General features: G+C 39.9%; 1 long non-coding RNA gene across 2 annotated transcripts in view; it reads right to left on the bottom strand.

The window, feature by feature from the left end:
* The window catches only part of LOC146766564 (uncharacterized), a 75,327-nt gene extending 69,295 nt beyond the window's left edge, over positions 1-6,032 (bottom strand). For both annotated transcript variants that reach the window (XR_014957266.1, XR_014957265.1), the window contains exon 1: positions 4,643-6,032. This is a non-coding gene — a long non-coding RNA (uncharacterized LOC146766564). The remainder of the gene's footprint in view (positions 1-4,642) is intronic.
* Between the last annotated feature and the right edge of the window lie 9,236 nt (positions 6,033-15,268).

Below are 15,268 nucleotides of genomic sequence, written 5' to 3'. Positions count from 1 at the left end.
CAAGGCCTTACAGAAGTAACAACAATGCTACAGCTACAGAGACATATAAGTATTTCTAAACTACAAAGATAAAAGGGAGTCTAGAGACAACTATCAAATGAATACGGAGCAGTTCAGCTCTGCTAAGTAAGAACCACAGCATACTCTTTCTCAAAAGCATATTCAGACTGAAGTTCTACCTTTTGAGTGCTAACTCTCTTAATGCATTGTCACAGTCTAAGAATTGGATAACCACCTGGGTTAAGACCCTTCCCCTTTACACTGATTTAAGCTGGAGTTCAGTTTCTGGATCTGTGCCATGCCGCTCTCGTGTTCATTAAAACTCTGTGAGGGAGATGTCATCCCCCTCACCATCATCCTCCAAATCTTCATTATCCTTCTGCCTTGTAATGGGCTCAAGTGAACAGTGTCATCCCTTAAGTTGATGTTTTCTGTTTTATTTTGCAGGGCAGTATGTGATGTATGTACTGCTTCGGAATCAGTACAGATGTTACAGTGGTAGCACTCACCCCAAAGAGTAACTTTTCCCACAACAAAAAGTAACCAACCTTACATGAAAACAATTGTAATCCAGCTGGCTGCCCATTATCCCCTGAAATGGGAGCCAGAACAGTAAAGGGAAAGCCAGGCTGAAATGGGAGCCATCCTGCACGGTGCACAGAGAGCTGTGTGGGGTCAGGCAAGGCCCACTGGGATAATGGGGGGGGGACAGAACTCACCCCTGCAGAGCAAAGCATTTCTGCACATCTGTGCTCACTGTTCTTGGCTGTAGAAGGAGCCAGGGGCCATGGCAAAGCACCCACCCTCTTGTGGACCCACATCTGCTCCATGGAAAAAACTTCTTGGGCCCCAAGAAGCTGTTGGGACAGTGCACCAGGCAGGTGTCCTTGGGTGTCCCTCATGTCAGCACTGGTTGGGTTCCACTCAGAGCAGCTCCCTGCAGACTCGTGCATCAGTTTCTGTGCTGGAAGTTAGGTTTTGTTTTTAAACATCTGTAGAGCACAAACCTTCAGCATCCTGCTTTTGAAATTGCCCACTGAAGTCTACAAAGGTCTTGCATTCAAAACAATCACACCTTTAATACATGATCTAAATGCCATGTTATAAATTAAGAAGAGGGTGTTCACACACAAACCTCATTTGTTCCCATGTGTCTGTTCAGTTATTTAGCAACAAGAAGATGGAATGAAATTCCATAGCTGTACTGCATTAGAAATGCTGTCAAGACTGGCTGAAGATTACTGATTCAGCTTCGGCTGGAATTTGTACAAGTAATGTTATCTAAAGAAGAACCATATGATGGCAAATTGAGAAGCACAGAATGAAAACTATTAATGTTTAACCTAGAGGCAAAGTAATTAAAAAAAAGAAAAGAAACATTTGGCAGTCCATGTGAACATCTAAGATACCCAAAGAGCAAACCAAATTCCTCCAACTTGCCTTTCTCAAGCCCTAGTAAAAGTAATAGTATATTCAGAGCATCTCATTCAATTATAGAGCCACTAGTTACTTTCCGTGCATTGGTTAATTTATAATTCATTGAAGAGGAATGATGCTTGGGAACAACAGAACATGCCAGTTTTACAAAGTGGCATATGCACAAAGGAAAATTACTTATCCAAATAATTTAACACTATCTGTATGTATTATCTTAGCACAGGCAGTTATTTTTTGATATGTACCAAACTTGCTTCTCTGAGTGCTATTTAGATTAGAAGTATGGACAGTTTTGTTTGAGGAGGGTCTCAGACAATAAATTACTTTCACCTGCAAATACTCACTTTTATTGAGGTTTGCTTGTTTAAATGATGGAGTAGTGGTACTCAGCATTACCACTGCTCACTGTACAACACTCATGCATGTTCTATAAAATACAATAAAAAAAGAGTCATAGGGTGAACAGGCACAGCCTAACATATGGCAGCAACTTGTGCAGTGAACTGAAGCAACAGTAAACCAGAAAAAGAAAGATAATGTTGGACAGCACTTTCCTCAGCTAAGAAATCCTGGGCCTGGTGTAGTTACAGCTCAAGTGAAAGAGACAGGAAATCTGTGATTTATTCTGGGATCTGTCACAGATTTCCTGCATGGCTTTAAGAAAGTCCTGTGGGGTTAACTTCAGGCATGGGGACTTGTTCTTGTGAGAGCAGCTCAGACCCATATCTCAACTCTCCTGTACAGTGTGAGCTAATTAACACTAAGGGAGATGTTATTGGTGCAGCTTTTGTACAGAAGAAACAGCAGAGCCAGGTCTAATGCAGGTGAAACTCTATGATCACAAGCAGCCTGGACAATAATAGGAACCAAGGCAGGCAACAGCCCCGTCCCCAGGAGCTGGCAGGGAGGGAGTAAAAAGGACCTGCACTCCAGTGAAAGTGCACTTGTGACACTGCTGGAATCAGGAAACCGAAATTTGTCTCCACTGGAAGCCAAGACTTCATTTCCCTACTTTCTTCCAAGCCCAAAAACGAAAGGGGGATATAGAGGCCTTGTAATTTCTTGAATGACACCTCCCTTTCAGTTGTCACACAGAGTACATTCTCCTCGTGCAGTCCAGCTGTGGGAATCCAAGACACTCATTCCTCTAAAAGACACCTTCACATGCTCAGCTAAGTTAGCCCAGAGTTTTCAGTTACAGAGAGCAGTATGATAATTTCAACAGGTCAGCTTTATTTCTCAGGCCTGCGTGACTTAATGTCTGAGATTTGAGCAAAACAAAATAAATCCCACACGTTCCTGTTGGGAGATCATACATTTTTGGGTTCTTCTGGCTGGAGAGATGGTTCCACTCATACTCTGAGGATCATCCCAAAATTAAGATAACTAATCCACAATAAACCACTTCATGTTTTAGGTCACTTGTCTGGTGCTCCTAGATGATCCCTTTTGATCACTTGTGTTCTGAGCTCTTTTGTTTCTACTCAGTGTTGCTGTCTTCAAGGGAAATAAAGACAGTTCAATGATGCTCTCAAGTTCAGTTAACAAGGATCTGGCATTACCAATTGAATTTCCTACCCTCTAGACAACAGGGTTATTGAATCACAGCAGGTGTTTCTACTTGTTTCATGATGTTAATAGATGCTTGGATGCTGAGTTTGCAATGCATTTGCAGCTTTTGGTTATTTATGGAAAATGCAGTCTAGAAAAGCCTTATTTTGACTTTGGTCTATGTGAAGAATTTATCAAACTTCTGTAGTGATTTATTTTAGTATGTGCATCAAATATTCAGCTGAAGAATGACTTGTTTGAACTTTCATTTTCAGAGAAAGACAAGACTGGAATTGGAAACTTGGGTCATAAAATAATATTGCATCCCAATATCTTAAATCATCCTTAAGAAGAAAGATATGGTAACATAAAGCTATATCCATATAACCCTAAATCACAGCTTTTGGTACAAATTGTCTTTATAGACAGTTGTGGGATTAAATTTCTAGGAAACCTGAAACCACATTTAACCACTGAAAATGAGGCGTCTGGTTTCTCAAAGATATCCAGCTCCACTGGATCTGCTGGGCAATTGTGAAAAACCAATCACTGAAATCCTAACTGGAAAGTGACTTGTGATCCTATTCAGTCCCACAAGCAGCACAACTCTGGAAATAAAACAGGAAGCGGGATAACAGCTTGTGTCCTGAGCTTCAGGCTCAGCTTTGAATTCATATTTGATTAGTGATGGAAATGGAAACCTTAAAATCAAAGCTTTATAATAGAACAAAAAGTTCAGGATACAGGGCCACAGGATGCTTTTCTCCACTGTAAGTTTTCTCCTGGTGTGGAGGCAAATCCCAACAAACTCTTGCCCTGCATTGAAATGGTTGTGTCTGTCTGCTCACACTCATCCTCTTCCTCCTCAGCCCCATGTGCAGCTTCACTTTCCAAGAGTTACTGAGCAAATTCCAACATCATCCAAACAAACAAACCTTCTCCTGATTCAGGGCCACTTATTAGCACTCTTGCTCTTCACTAGCTCCTACAGAGACCTACAGGAATATTCCCAGTAACAGGTCTAATTACCCATCACAAGACATTAGGCATTCCACAGATCCTAAAGAGGTGCAGTGTTAGACCACACCACAATAACTGGCAGTGGGCTTTCCCCTTCCTAAGAGCCCTAAGGACAGTAGAACAAAAATATTCTGGACATATTTTTTCTGTTTAAATCCACTGTGACCCTAAAGACATTGACAGTAAAAAGATTTCTGCCCTGAGGTATAAAACCAACATCTTCCTAAAGTCTATAGGTTTAAGTTCTATGACTCTTGTACATAGCACAGGCCATGCAAATGTCTGTCCTAGTAAAATGCATCTCATTGACACTTATTGTTCCAATTATTTTTTCCTCTGATGCTGTATTAGATTCTTTAAGAATATTCTCAGAAAGTTGAAAATTTAAGTTTATGGTAAAAATATCTTCTATCATGGAGTTTAAGATGCAAGACAGTCAAATCTGTAGAAAAATTAAAGATGATGAAATATTTCTTCTGCATGAGATGCATTTTGTGTAAATTTTTATATTCTCTTTTCCAGAATCCACATCCATCAATCTAAACAAACCCTGCTCACCTGCATCTACATTTTCTAGCACGAGTTTTGCTACTTGTTCCTATTCTTGAGTGTGTTAAATGCAGTTATAAATTACCTGGGGCTGCTCTTCTTGGCCTGCAAGTGGAGTTGGCAGAGGGACACAGTGTCAGGGCTCAGCTGCTCCAGCTGACAGGACAGCTCGGTGCTCCTCCTTCGGAGCAAACGCTCCCTGCCCACATCCTTTGCTTCCCAGGAACACCAAAACCAGGCTCCAGCTTGGAAACACAAAATGAGAGAGCCTTTTCACATCTTCATTTGAGATGAGAAAAACAAAAAGTCTTTGCTTTATTGTAGTTCTAAGTATGACTCAAACTTCTAAAACAAAACATTGAGTGCTGCTCTTTTATAGCCTTGGTCTGTCTAAAGCACCTTGGGAAGGCTTCTCCACACTGTGCTCACAGGAACAACAGGAAAAGCCTCCCAGTTATGACTGCATCAACTTTGGGGCATGCCTTTTTCAGTGTTTGTGGGCTTCTAATGCTGACTCCTTCCTGAGAATACAGGAAAACAAAAACACAAAAGAGAGGCTGAAGGTGATGCTGTAATTATGGTTGGGTCATTTTAAGCATGGGAATGAAGTTCAGCTCATCCAGAAGGGATGGGAAAACCAGATTGTTTACTATATACAAAAAATGCAGAGAGTTTTTAATAAATATGTTTTTCATGCTGTTACTGCATTTTGACAACAATGTAATTTTGTTAAAATATCATAAGAATAGTTTATTACCTCAGAGCATTCCTTCAAAATCTAAACTGAGTTCCACAGAACAGTTCCAGATAACTGACATCAAAACAGTGCCCATCTGTTTTTCTTCCTAGAAAACTAGTACCTCAGAAATGAACAGAAATTAGCAATCACAAAAATTAAAAAAAAAAATCTCCTTCAAAAGAGGAAAACGTGTGAACTAAAGGCAACACATTCAATGACTGGATAAATATTTTACCACAGTCCTGTCTAAATGACAGTATTGCAACTGTTTTGTTTTCTTATATATTAAATTTCCAGATATTTTTGTGTTATAGAAGAGAGCACCTTTAGAATATTTAATTTTTTAAAAAATTTTGCTAATTCTTTATTGCCATGAAACAGGCCCTCAGCCAGAGTAGTTTCTTGTATATCATAAAATTTAACGGGGGTTTGTCATTTTTTGCCAGTATCTTACACTATGCATTTAGGAAATTACAGAAAATCTGATATAGCTCTTTTAGGAAGTTGAGGAAGCATAATTATCCCTTTCTAATTATTGCACTTTGGCTTCCTTGGATTATTTGTTTAGCATGAAGATTTGTTTATGTTCGCTGATGCTTTGGTTAACTTTATTCTTCATTCACTTTAATTTGTTGTTCCAAGGATATTTTACTGAACACTCCCTGTAACACCTTCAACTGTGGCCACCCATGTCCTGAAATTTTCTCTCCACCTAATCCTGCCTCATGTCATAACACAGTATATATATATATATATATATATATATATATATATATATATATAATTTGCAACACCAATTTCTTCCAGCAAAGTATTCCGAGTATTTTGTATGTTATTTTAAAAAGCTTGTGTAGCATTGCACTGTGTGTGTGTATACATAAACATGTGCACTTGCTAACCCCACTAAGAACACTAATGCACAGAGCTATTGTTGAAAATTTTCATTAAAATTGTGTAAAGGAAGTCCATCTGCCACAGCTCAGGATGTCCTGTTTCTCTGAGGGGCTTCAGTTATTGCTTGGCCATTTTCTCACTGAAAACATAAGTAGGAGACTTGAGGGCACTTAATCTGCTATTAAAACAAACTGATTTGGAAAGGGTGTTGTGAAGAGTTTCCCCCCACCAGCTGAAGAGCCCTGAGGCACATGGACACCTCCCAGACCCAGCACACTCAGTTCTGTGTCCTCTGCACTGGTGCCATCAGTGGGAAGGATGGGAGGAAAAATTCCTTCTGCAGGGAGGGGATATCACCTGGTCATAGAGATAACCTCAAAGGACAGCTTTGCTCCCAGGCAAGCTGTGCCCTGCTTGTCTCCCGAGGCAGAGCACAGCAGGGCCAGGCTCGGGGGCTCCTGGAGTGGCTCCTGCCCTGCCCCAGCCCCTCGGCACAGGTAGAGGGGCAGAGGGAGGCACAGAACCCTCGGCTTTAAACACAGTTTGGAGTTAGCATGTGCTCATGGGATAGAGCTGCTTGCTCCGAGACCGATTGCTTTGCAAGAGGATGGGGACAGCTCTGTGGCCAGTTTAGATTCCCATTTTATTTTGAATCATTGAAAGAAAACCCCAAAAGTTCAAACCTCAGGAAAATTCTTTCATGATTCATTGGGTGTATTTTGTTTTACTTTAGCACTGCTCTCCAAAATGTTCAGCTTTAATTTTACAGTTGATCAGTCTGCAGGAAGTCCCAAATCTCATTTCCACTAAACAAGGGCTTTACTTGCATTCATTCCTCATTGAGAAATAAAAGATTGTAGCTGTGAGACGTTTGCACTTACACAGAGTACCCAAACCAAAATGTTTTCGGTGGGGACTGGTGTCAGTCCCAACCAAACAAAACCAAATGCCATAGGGATACACCCTATTACAAGGAAAAGGAGAGGAGGACAGAAAAAGACAATGGGTGGGGAAAAAAGGAAGTGCATGAGTGGTCAAAAATGTCAAAATAAAGCACCAGTGGGGAACATGGAGCAGAGAGACCAACAGTAAAACAGAGACTGGGGGCAGAGAAGGGTCCTTAATAAAGGCCATAAATATCTTAGTTTTCCCATCCAAGCTTCCTTTCCCAATGGAATGACTGCTGGTGTTTACCACAAGACAGCACTGGATACTGCACTAGGATGGAGAAGCCAACAGAGAGAAGCTGGAAATCAAATGTCTGCTCTGGGCTCTGCTTCTCCTTTTGGGCATGGAAAGCAGCATTGCCTCTGAGAAGACAAAGAATGAGACAGTGCTCCCTTCATCCTACATTCCAGCAGGAACCACAGGCCATGGATGGCCCTTCAATTCCATCAGAGCACAGCTCAAACAGCCTTTTCATCCTGCTGTCGCAGAGGCAGACACACCTGCAGACAAAAACCCTTCCTGCCCCAGGGTGGGAGCAATAAACCATTCTGGGGTGCCTTAGGCAGACTGCCCACCCCTGATAACCATGGTGGGTCCTCACCATTCCTGATTTCCCCCTTATCTGAACATCAATAATATACTCCATGCAAAATTCCTTGAGAAATTATTTCTTCCTGCCTGTCTGCAAAGTGAGATCATTAACCCTGACAAACATAGGGCACCAGCTTATCTCGATAAAAAGTGACCCACACAGGCTGGTCAAGAGGGAGACCTAATGCAGTGGGGCAGAGGTAGGATATGACATGGAAAAGTAGCACCACACCAGGGGTTCAGCTCCATTCCCAAAATGCACACAATATTGTCTAGAGAGCCTGTGCAGGATCAGGTCCTTCAGCAGCTGTCATTTGTGCAAGGTCAGTGGTTTTGGAGCCACTTCTTTTGAAGTCATCAATAGCATTCAAACTCTGACAGAGTGACAGCTGTTGCACTGATTGTCTTTAGGCTGGCTCCCTAGCTCAAAATAGGGATATAAAGTTGCTATTGCCATCTAACACCTTTTGCTTTTACCTGAGTCTTTAAATGTCCATTGTCATCATTGCCCTGACACCTAGTAAAAGGTTAATTAAGGAGAGAGGGGAGGGCAACATCCTGTCATTGCTCCTTCCCCTTTTCATGGTAAGGAACAGACTGACGATGCCAGGAACTGAAAATTCTGCCTTTTGATAGATTAATCAATCGGAGAGCTTTACAGTAGACCAGAAAAACAGGTAAATGTTGTACTCACCAGTCGAACTCATTAAGAAATGTTCCCCGTGTAGTCATAATGCAGGGAAAATAAACTTTTTAAAGCTTTTAGACTGCAAAAAAAGGAGCATTTACACATTATAATTGTTTTCATAATAAGAAGGCAATATTACAAATATTTTTGAAACACGAGGACTCGCTGTGCTGCTGCCGCTCCCTGATGTCGCACAGCCACATTGCCATCTAGCGCCCGAGCCACCCGCAGCGACAGCGACACCCTGCCGAGGATCTTCCCGAGCAGCTCCCAATAGCACACACGGATCCATTTTGACAAGGAAGATTTTTTCCTTTTATTTTTTTTAATTGGACGGAGGAAACTATGAGCAGAAAGCAAAAGAATGTCTGACTGTAAGCAATGTTGAACTACCGCTAGAAGAAAATATAATCATATTTAGAAAATATAGTAAATTGCACATATTGTATCAGCATTTAGAAGAAGTTTAATTGGGTCTACAATGAAAAAAAGAGAGAGGAAAGGAGCAGGAAAAGGAGTGGAAGACTAATTCAAATGATGCTCTGCTTTAAGGGTAAATATTAGTCCTTCAGGCAGAAATGTGCATAAAAATTGCACAGTTAATTTTGGGCTGTTACACAAAACCCTCCAAGCAATACTTTGCTTAATTGGTACGTATCAATCAAAAACTCCCCTGCCTCCCTACAAAAGTGAAATTGTCTCAGTGCTGCCAAAGTCTCCTGTGAAATACCCTTGGCTTGGCTGCGTCTCAGTAAAATACCTTGCAAGGTTTAGGAGAGGTCTGTGCTGCGGCAGAGCCTCAAAAGGGATGGCATTCAGTTTGCTTTTCTATCTAAGCTCCCTTTCAGAGTCAGATCCTGAATTTCTGTGTCACAAACTACTGTGCTGTTCATCAAAATTCATAAGAAAATTACTGACTCTGTTTAGTGACTTTTGTTATGAAGAACAAAATGTTTTTGGGAGGGCTTGAACAGAGGAAAGTCTGAGATCAGTTTTGGGCAGATATAAAACTGCATCTTGAGGCTGCATGTACCTGAAAAGCTGGTGACAATCGGGAGGTTTGCTGCTAACAAAGTGGGAAGATTCTGCTTCCAGTTTTTCCTTCAGAGGGTCTGGAACTCAGTGGGTCCCTCTGTGACTTGACTCAGCTCAATAACCAAAAAGAAAATGAATTAATTTTTTTCACTTAGATAATATACTGAAGTTGTTTATGAAAAGATATAATGTATGCATTTTGAGTGGATATAACGGGAGAAATCAGAGACAGTCTGCCCAGAAATGGGTAAATAAAAGGGAAGACCAAGACATTCCCTTTTCCTGTGCAGTTGTAAAAAAATTAAATAAACAAATAACATCTAACCAGACAAAAACACTTGGACTTCTAGCACTTTTCACTTTTTATTTTAATTTTCAGTCTGCTTGCTTGCTGAAGGGTTGTTTTTAATCCTCCTCCCCAACAATGAAAGAATTCCCTGCTCTGCATGTCCCACACTCATCCCTCTGACAATGGGGACACCCTGCATTGTGCACAGGGCAGAGTCAGGTCTGTGTTTTATGTTTCTGTCACTAATATTTCCCTTGCCACGCTTGGCTGTTTGCTGGCTTTTTTTTCCTTAAAGCATTTAATAAAACTGCTACTAGATGCCTCCAGCTGCCCAGCTCTATTATTTATTAAGATATGAAATACGTGCCTTCACCAAATGCCAGCACTTGCTCCACCCCGGTGTAGGAACCCTGACATCTGTTAGTGCCCATTCCATTTCTGCAGGGCATGCAGGAGAAAGCCCTGTGGAAATGCAGAGCTCTACCCATAAACACCCTCTGAAAATCCCCAGAACCATAAATGCAATCACTTCCTCAGTTGCATAGGTTTAAAACAATTTATGAAGAGCATACATATATATTTTGCCCCAAATACAGCAGGGATAACACCAGCTGAACCATTTTCTTTTGTGGCTTTTCTGGAAATCATCTAGTGACATCTCATTCTCCAATCAGACAGTTTGTCCAAAAATGGATGGAAGTCTTCCTATTAGCTCCAGTGAGCAACCTAATAAATGTCAAGAAGTTCACTTGGGAATAAATGCGGAAAATAATCTGGTAACTATAAGACCAAATTAATTATATTTCTGTTTCAGTTTCTAGAATTTTCTTGCTTCCTTTCTACTTAAGCAAATCAATTAGAACTGGGAAGTGTTCTTGTGAGATTGACTCTTCACTAAAGAGATGAATAGCCATTTTTTTCCTCGACCTAAAGACAACCTTTATATCAAACAGGTAAAGGGAGCTGTTTGATTAGCAAATAAAAATGCTCCTGGTTAAAATGAAAAAAGTGTTGGATTTTATGAGTCTAACAGGAATGGCTAAGATTTTAACTGACACAAAATTATTCTAGTTCTGCTTCTGTGAGATAAAAATATCTTTTACTTTCTGAGGCTTTTCTTTCACTTATTTGATCCTGAAGAAAAGATACTGTAGATTTATGTGTTGTTTGTCCTGGAGAGCACAGCTGGTTTAGCTGTTCTGTCAGACCCCTAGGATCTTGTCTTTAAAATGACTTTTTCAAATGCGCAGTGGGTTTGCCTAAGCAATTTGAATTTGTATTACAGTCTGGATCCAAAGGAAAGAATAAGAAAAAAACAGAAGGAAAAAAACAAATACACAAACACATCTCCAGAGCCACCTTTAAAAGAGAGGTGATTCTATTTCAAATAGTGCGATATTGGTATGAAATAGTTAAAAAAGTTGGCCTTATCATGCAGGCTATTTATATATATGATAGCAAGCCAAAGGTACACATTGCCCTTTATCAACAATAACAAAGTAAATTTAAAAGTGCAGACTGTTAAATAGTGAACTACAGGAGCTATTTCCAAAAAATTTCATCTGGGGAAAGACAAAAGAAGAATCAAGGTGACAAAACAAATCCTAGTAAATCCAGATGAATTCAAAGTAATATGAAGGCAGGCAGGCTTAGGGGTACTATGAAGAACAATTGAGAGACTTAAAGAAAAATAATTGCATAGAAGGAGAAGTGAAATTGTAAAAGAATCCCAGACAGATGAGTCTCAGGGGGAAAAAGAACTTGAGAAGGGAATGGCATGCAGATAAGAGTAGTTTCTTGGCATCACTAAGCAACAAGATGTTTGGTGTTAAACTGGCAAAAAATAATCAAACAAAATTATAGAAACGGAACCAGTTTTGCAGACAAAATTAATGCATTTAACTGTTACAAGTCACAAGAAGACAAATATATTCACCTTCTGAGGCAACTGAAGAGTGAAGTAGTTGCCTATTAATAAAATCAAGAACAGGCTGGAAGAAACAAAAATTGGCTGTTATCACTGAGTGTTATTGAACCAGTTTAGAACTAGGAGGATGTGTTTCTTTGCCAGGTAAATTAATTGAGAAAATGATTAAATTAAAAACCATAAAATTAGACAATAGCCCAGATGAAATTTGGATTTAAAAAAGCAGGAAAACTAGACATCTAGGCTTCTTTTTAAGAATGGCAAAACTTGAAAAAGTGTAACTAGCAGACACATGGGATTTAGATTTTTATGCAAACTTTGACAACAGGCCAGGCAATACACACAACACACATCTAGGTTTAATTTGGACAGTTTTGGTTTCAGGAGATTCTCTCAGGTGTTGGATTTCATTGAAAAACAGATAAAAATACAATTATGAGAACAAGGTGTTGACTACTTGAGCTAGCAACAGGAGAGAAGGAAAATATTATAATTAACCTTTGAATTGGAGAGTGCCATCTTCTGCTAATTTTTCTGTGCCCAAAGAACAAAACAAACCAACAAATGTGCCAGGATATTGCTCTTCCTTCCCCTGTGAAAACAAAGGGATCACACATCCCACCTGCCCACACCTGCCCACACCTAAGAGTTTGTGCTGCACACCAGATTTACAGTTCACCATGCCTTGGCAAGCACTTGGATTCAGAAGGACAGGACTTGAAATTGTGATAGGATGTAGAGGAAAGTTAAAAACTATTAAGAATGGGGAAAAAAACAGTTACTGAAACTATACCTCACTTTGAATAATACAGAATATGTACTATTATTTCTTTCCTTGGTAACTATTTTTAAAAGATAAGTATTACAAGAGGAGAAAGAAATTATAAAACTAATTTGAAAAATAGGGACTCCTAATTCAGAGCACGCTGAAGTTAGGAAAGGACTTTAATGGGCTTTGGCTCAAGCCCTTATAGTGTAGCAAAGAAAACAATATAAACTGAAGTGGAATTTATATTCCTACTATAAATAATGTATGTAATCCCAACTAGTGGAAACGGTCTTTGTGTGTATCTAATTTATCATTATTAAAGTGAGATTATGGCAGCTTTATGTGAGACAGAGGCAAATGTGGGTCATTAATGAAAACAGTTTATTTACATTACTCTCTGCAGCTCCTCAGGCACTTCTCCTTGCTCTAAGCCCTCGCTCCTGCCCCGCTGTGGCCCACAGGAACGCAGCACAGAGTGCAGGGCAATCGTGGCTGAAGCAAGGCTTAAAACTGAAAATAAAGTGCCCGGATAATCCTTCCTGCTTTGTCATTTCCCCTTCGAATTGAAACGCAGACGTCAAATAGTCACGGCACAAATAAAACCTCGAAGGGCATTAGGTCCTCAGCCTGTGCTGAGCAGGAGCACTTGCTACAAGTGACAGAACCAAAGGAGCAGCTTTAGGAGCCTTTTGCATCACGTTTCCTCAGGCCCTGGGGATGCTTGCAGCAGCAGAAGGCAGCTGGCACACAGGGTGAGAATGCTGTAGCTGAGCTCCAGCACCTGAGGTTCAGCAGGCAACTCTGAAAATAGGAAATCCTATTGAAAATGACAACTCCAACAATTTTAGCAAAAAATACCCGCTCCCTCAATGTACGTGGTGAAACAAAACCATTTGTAGTATTTAATTCCTCTAAAAAGTGGTTTGATGATATAGTAAGGTTTGTGTCATCGCTCCTATGTCAGCACTCTATGCCTTCTCTGGAAAAAATAATTTATCTTCAGACTAATCCAACCTGGTCCATTGTGTCCTTCAGAATAATGTTCCACAGCATTGCCAGACTTTTTCTTATCAGGATCAAGAGAATCAACTATTAACTCTAAAAAGGTCACATCATCAGCTGTGTACACATGCACAGCCTGACTGGGTTCACTCTGTGTTCTTCACATAACAATTGGATGCGCAGTTACCGAACCTGACATTTTGTATTTTTCTCTGTATTTTTCCCAAGAAAGAATTCTTCCTTCCAAACAACTTCTCACTACTAATTTGACATATTTATGGTTCAGGAAGACAAGTAAACTACAGCCCCTTATTTTATCAATTAAATAAGCAAAGCAACAACACAAGCGTCTAAGCTCCTCGTTTGTCTCCTCTTTCCCTGAGATGTCAACCAACTGGTGCACTCTCAGCACCAGCTGCCTTCTGATCCTTTTGCGCTCCTGAAACTGTCAGTGAAAAGGAAATTACTGCCAACTGTGCAGGTGATTTTGTATAGACACTTTCCCAGTAGAATCCAGACTTGGACCACCAATGGGTTTCACTGGGGACATCCACCCATCATCATCAGATGGTTGCAATTTTCCAACAGCAACTGTCCTGGGATGCATTGAAAATAATAACAGAAGCTCAGAAAGATTCATTATTTCATTATTGATTTTTACAACACCGATTCTTCAAGCTGGTGTTACATTTTTAACTACATCAATATAAAATATCCTACTTAAAGCTGTCACTTCAGTCAAAATTTAAACCACAATAAAATATAACCAACCTACCCGTTATAAATGATCCTACTTTATAAATTATGTTAACCTGCTATACTTCCATCTACAGTATAGTTAGTTAATATTTCCTTTCATCCCACCAATCAAAAAGGTTAATCCTCACAGCAGCTGTTACTACTCCAGTACAGACTGAATGTGAATTTAACCTCTCCTGGATATTGCCCAATAAATTCTGTTGTTTTTCTAAGCACTTTTGTGAATTAAAATGGACGTTGGCTTGCCATCCAAACTTATGAACAGGTCTGAAGTGGCTTTTAGGCATGTTGCCAAAAAACTTCCCAATTCCCTTATAGGGTATAGCTCTCACTCCAGAGATCTTCCATGCAAGAATTGAAAAACAACACCTTCTCCATTTCATCAAAATTATTTTTCAATTTCTTAGCATTATTTAAATAAATTCTGCACAAAATTGCATTAAAATAATATTAAGGGTTTCATTTGCTCTCTGCAATACCCAGTAATTTCAACTTAGTTGTATCAAGGCAAATATGAGAACAGCATATTCTCCTGCAACCTTCCTGACAAGGCCAGGATATTGAAAAGGCTGAATATTAAATTCAATCCAGAGCACGTGTTTGGATATAAGGCTGAGAAAAACAGAAATGCTCCCCAGTACAAAGACCATCAATTATAAGAAACAAATACACTTTTTTAAGCTGATACTTAACTTTATTTTAACTAAAACCAATATACATTTAAAAAGCTTCATTTTCTCCCAGACATCGAATCATAATTTTCAAAAGTAGTATAACTTAGACTTTGATCTGGCAAAGCAATGAACAACCCTCTAAAGTTTAAAACAGTTGGAGATCTACAGAACACAAGCACATTGCTTGTGTTGCTCCTCCTGGAGATGAAATCTTCCCTGTTTCAATGGGAAGGCAGGAGCCAGCTTGCACTGATGGGTGGCTTTGATATTCCAGAACTTGAGGCTTTCCGGGCTCTTGGACACAGACTTGCCTGCCTGCTGCTAAGAGAATAATAGATTAATCAAGACTGGAAGAGGTCTTCAAGATCAAATTCAGTTTCAGGCCTCCCTAAGCAC

The sequence above is a fragment of the Lonchura striata genome, chromosome 9 (genome assembly GCF_050655825.1).
Source record: "Lonchura striata isolate lonStrDom1 chromosome 9, ASM5065582v1, whole genome shotgun sequence".
Lineage (NCBI taxonomy): Eukaryota > Metazoa > Chordata > Aves > Passeriformes > Estrildidae > Lonchura > Lonchura striata.
The sequence above is the reverse complement of the archived record's forward strand: the minus strand, read 5'-3'. Positions and strand labels throughout refer to the sequence as shown.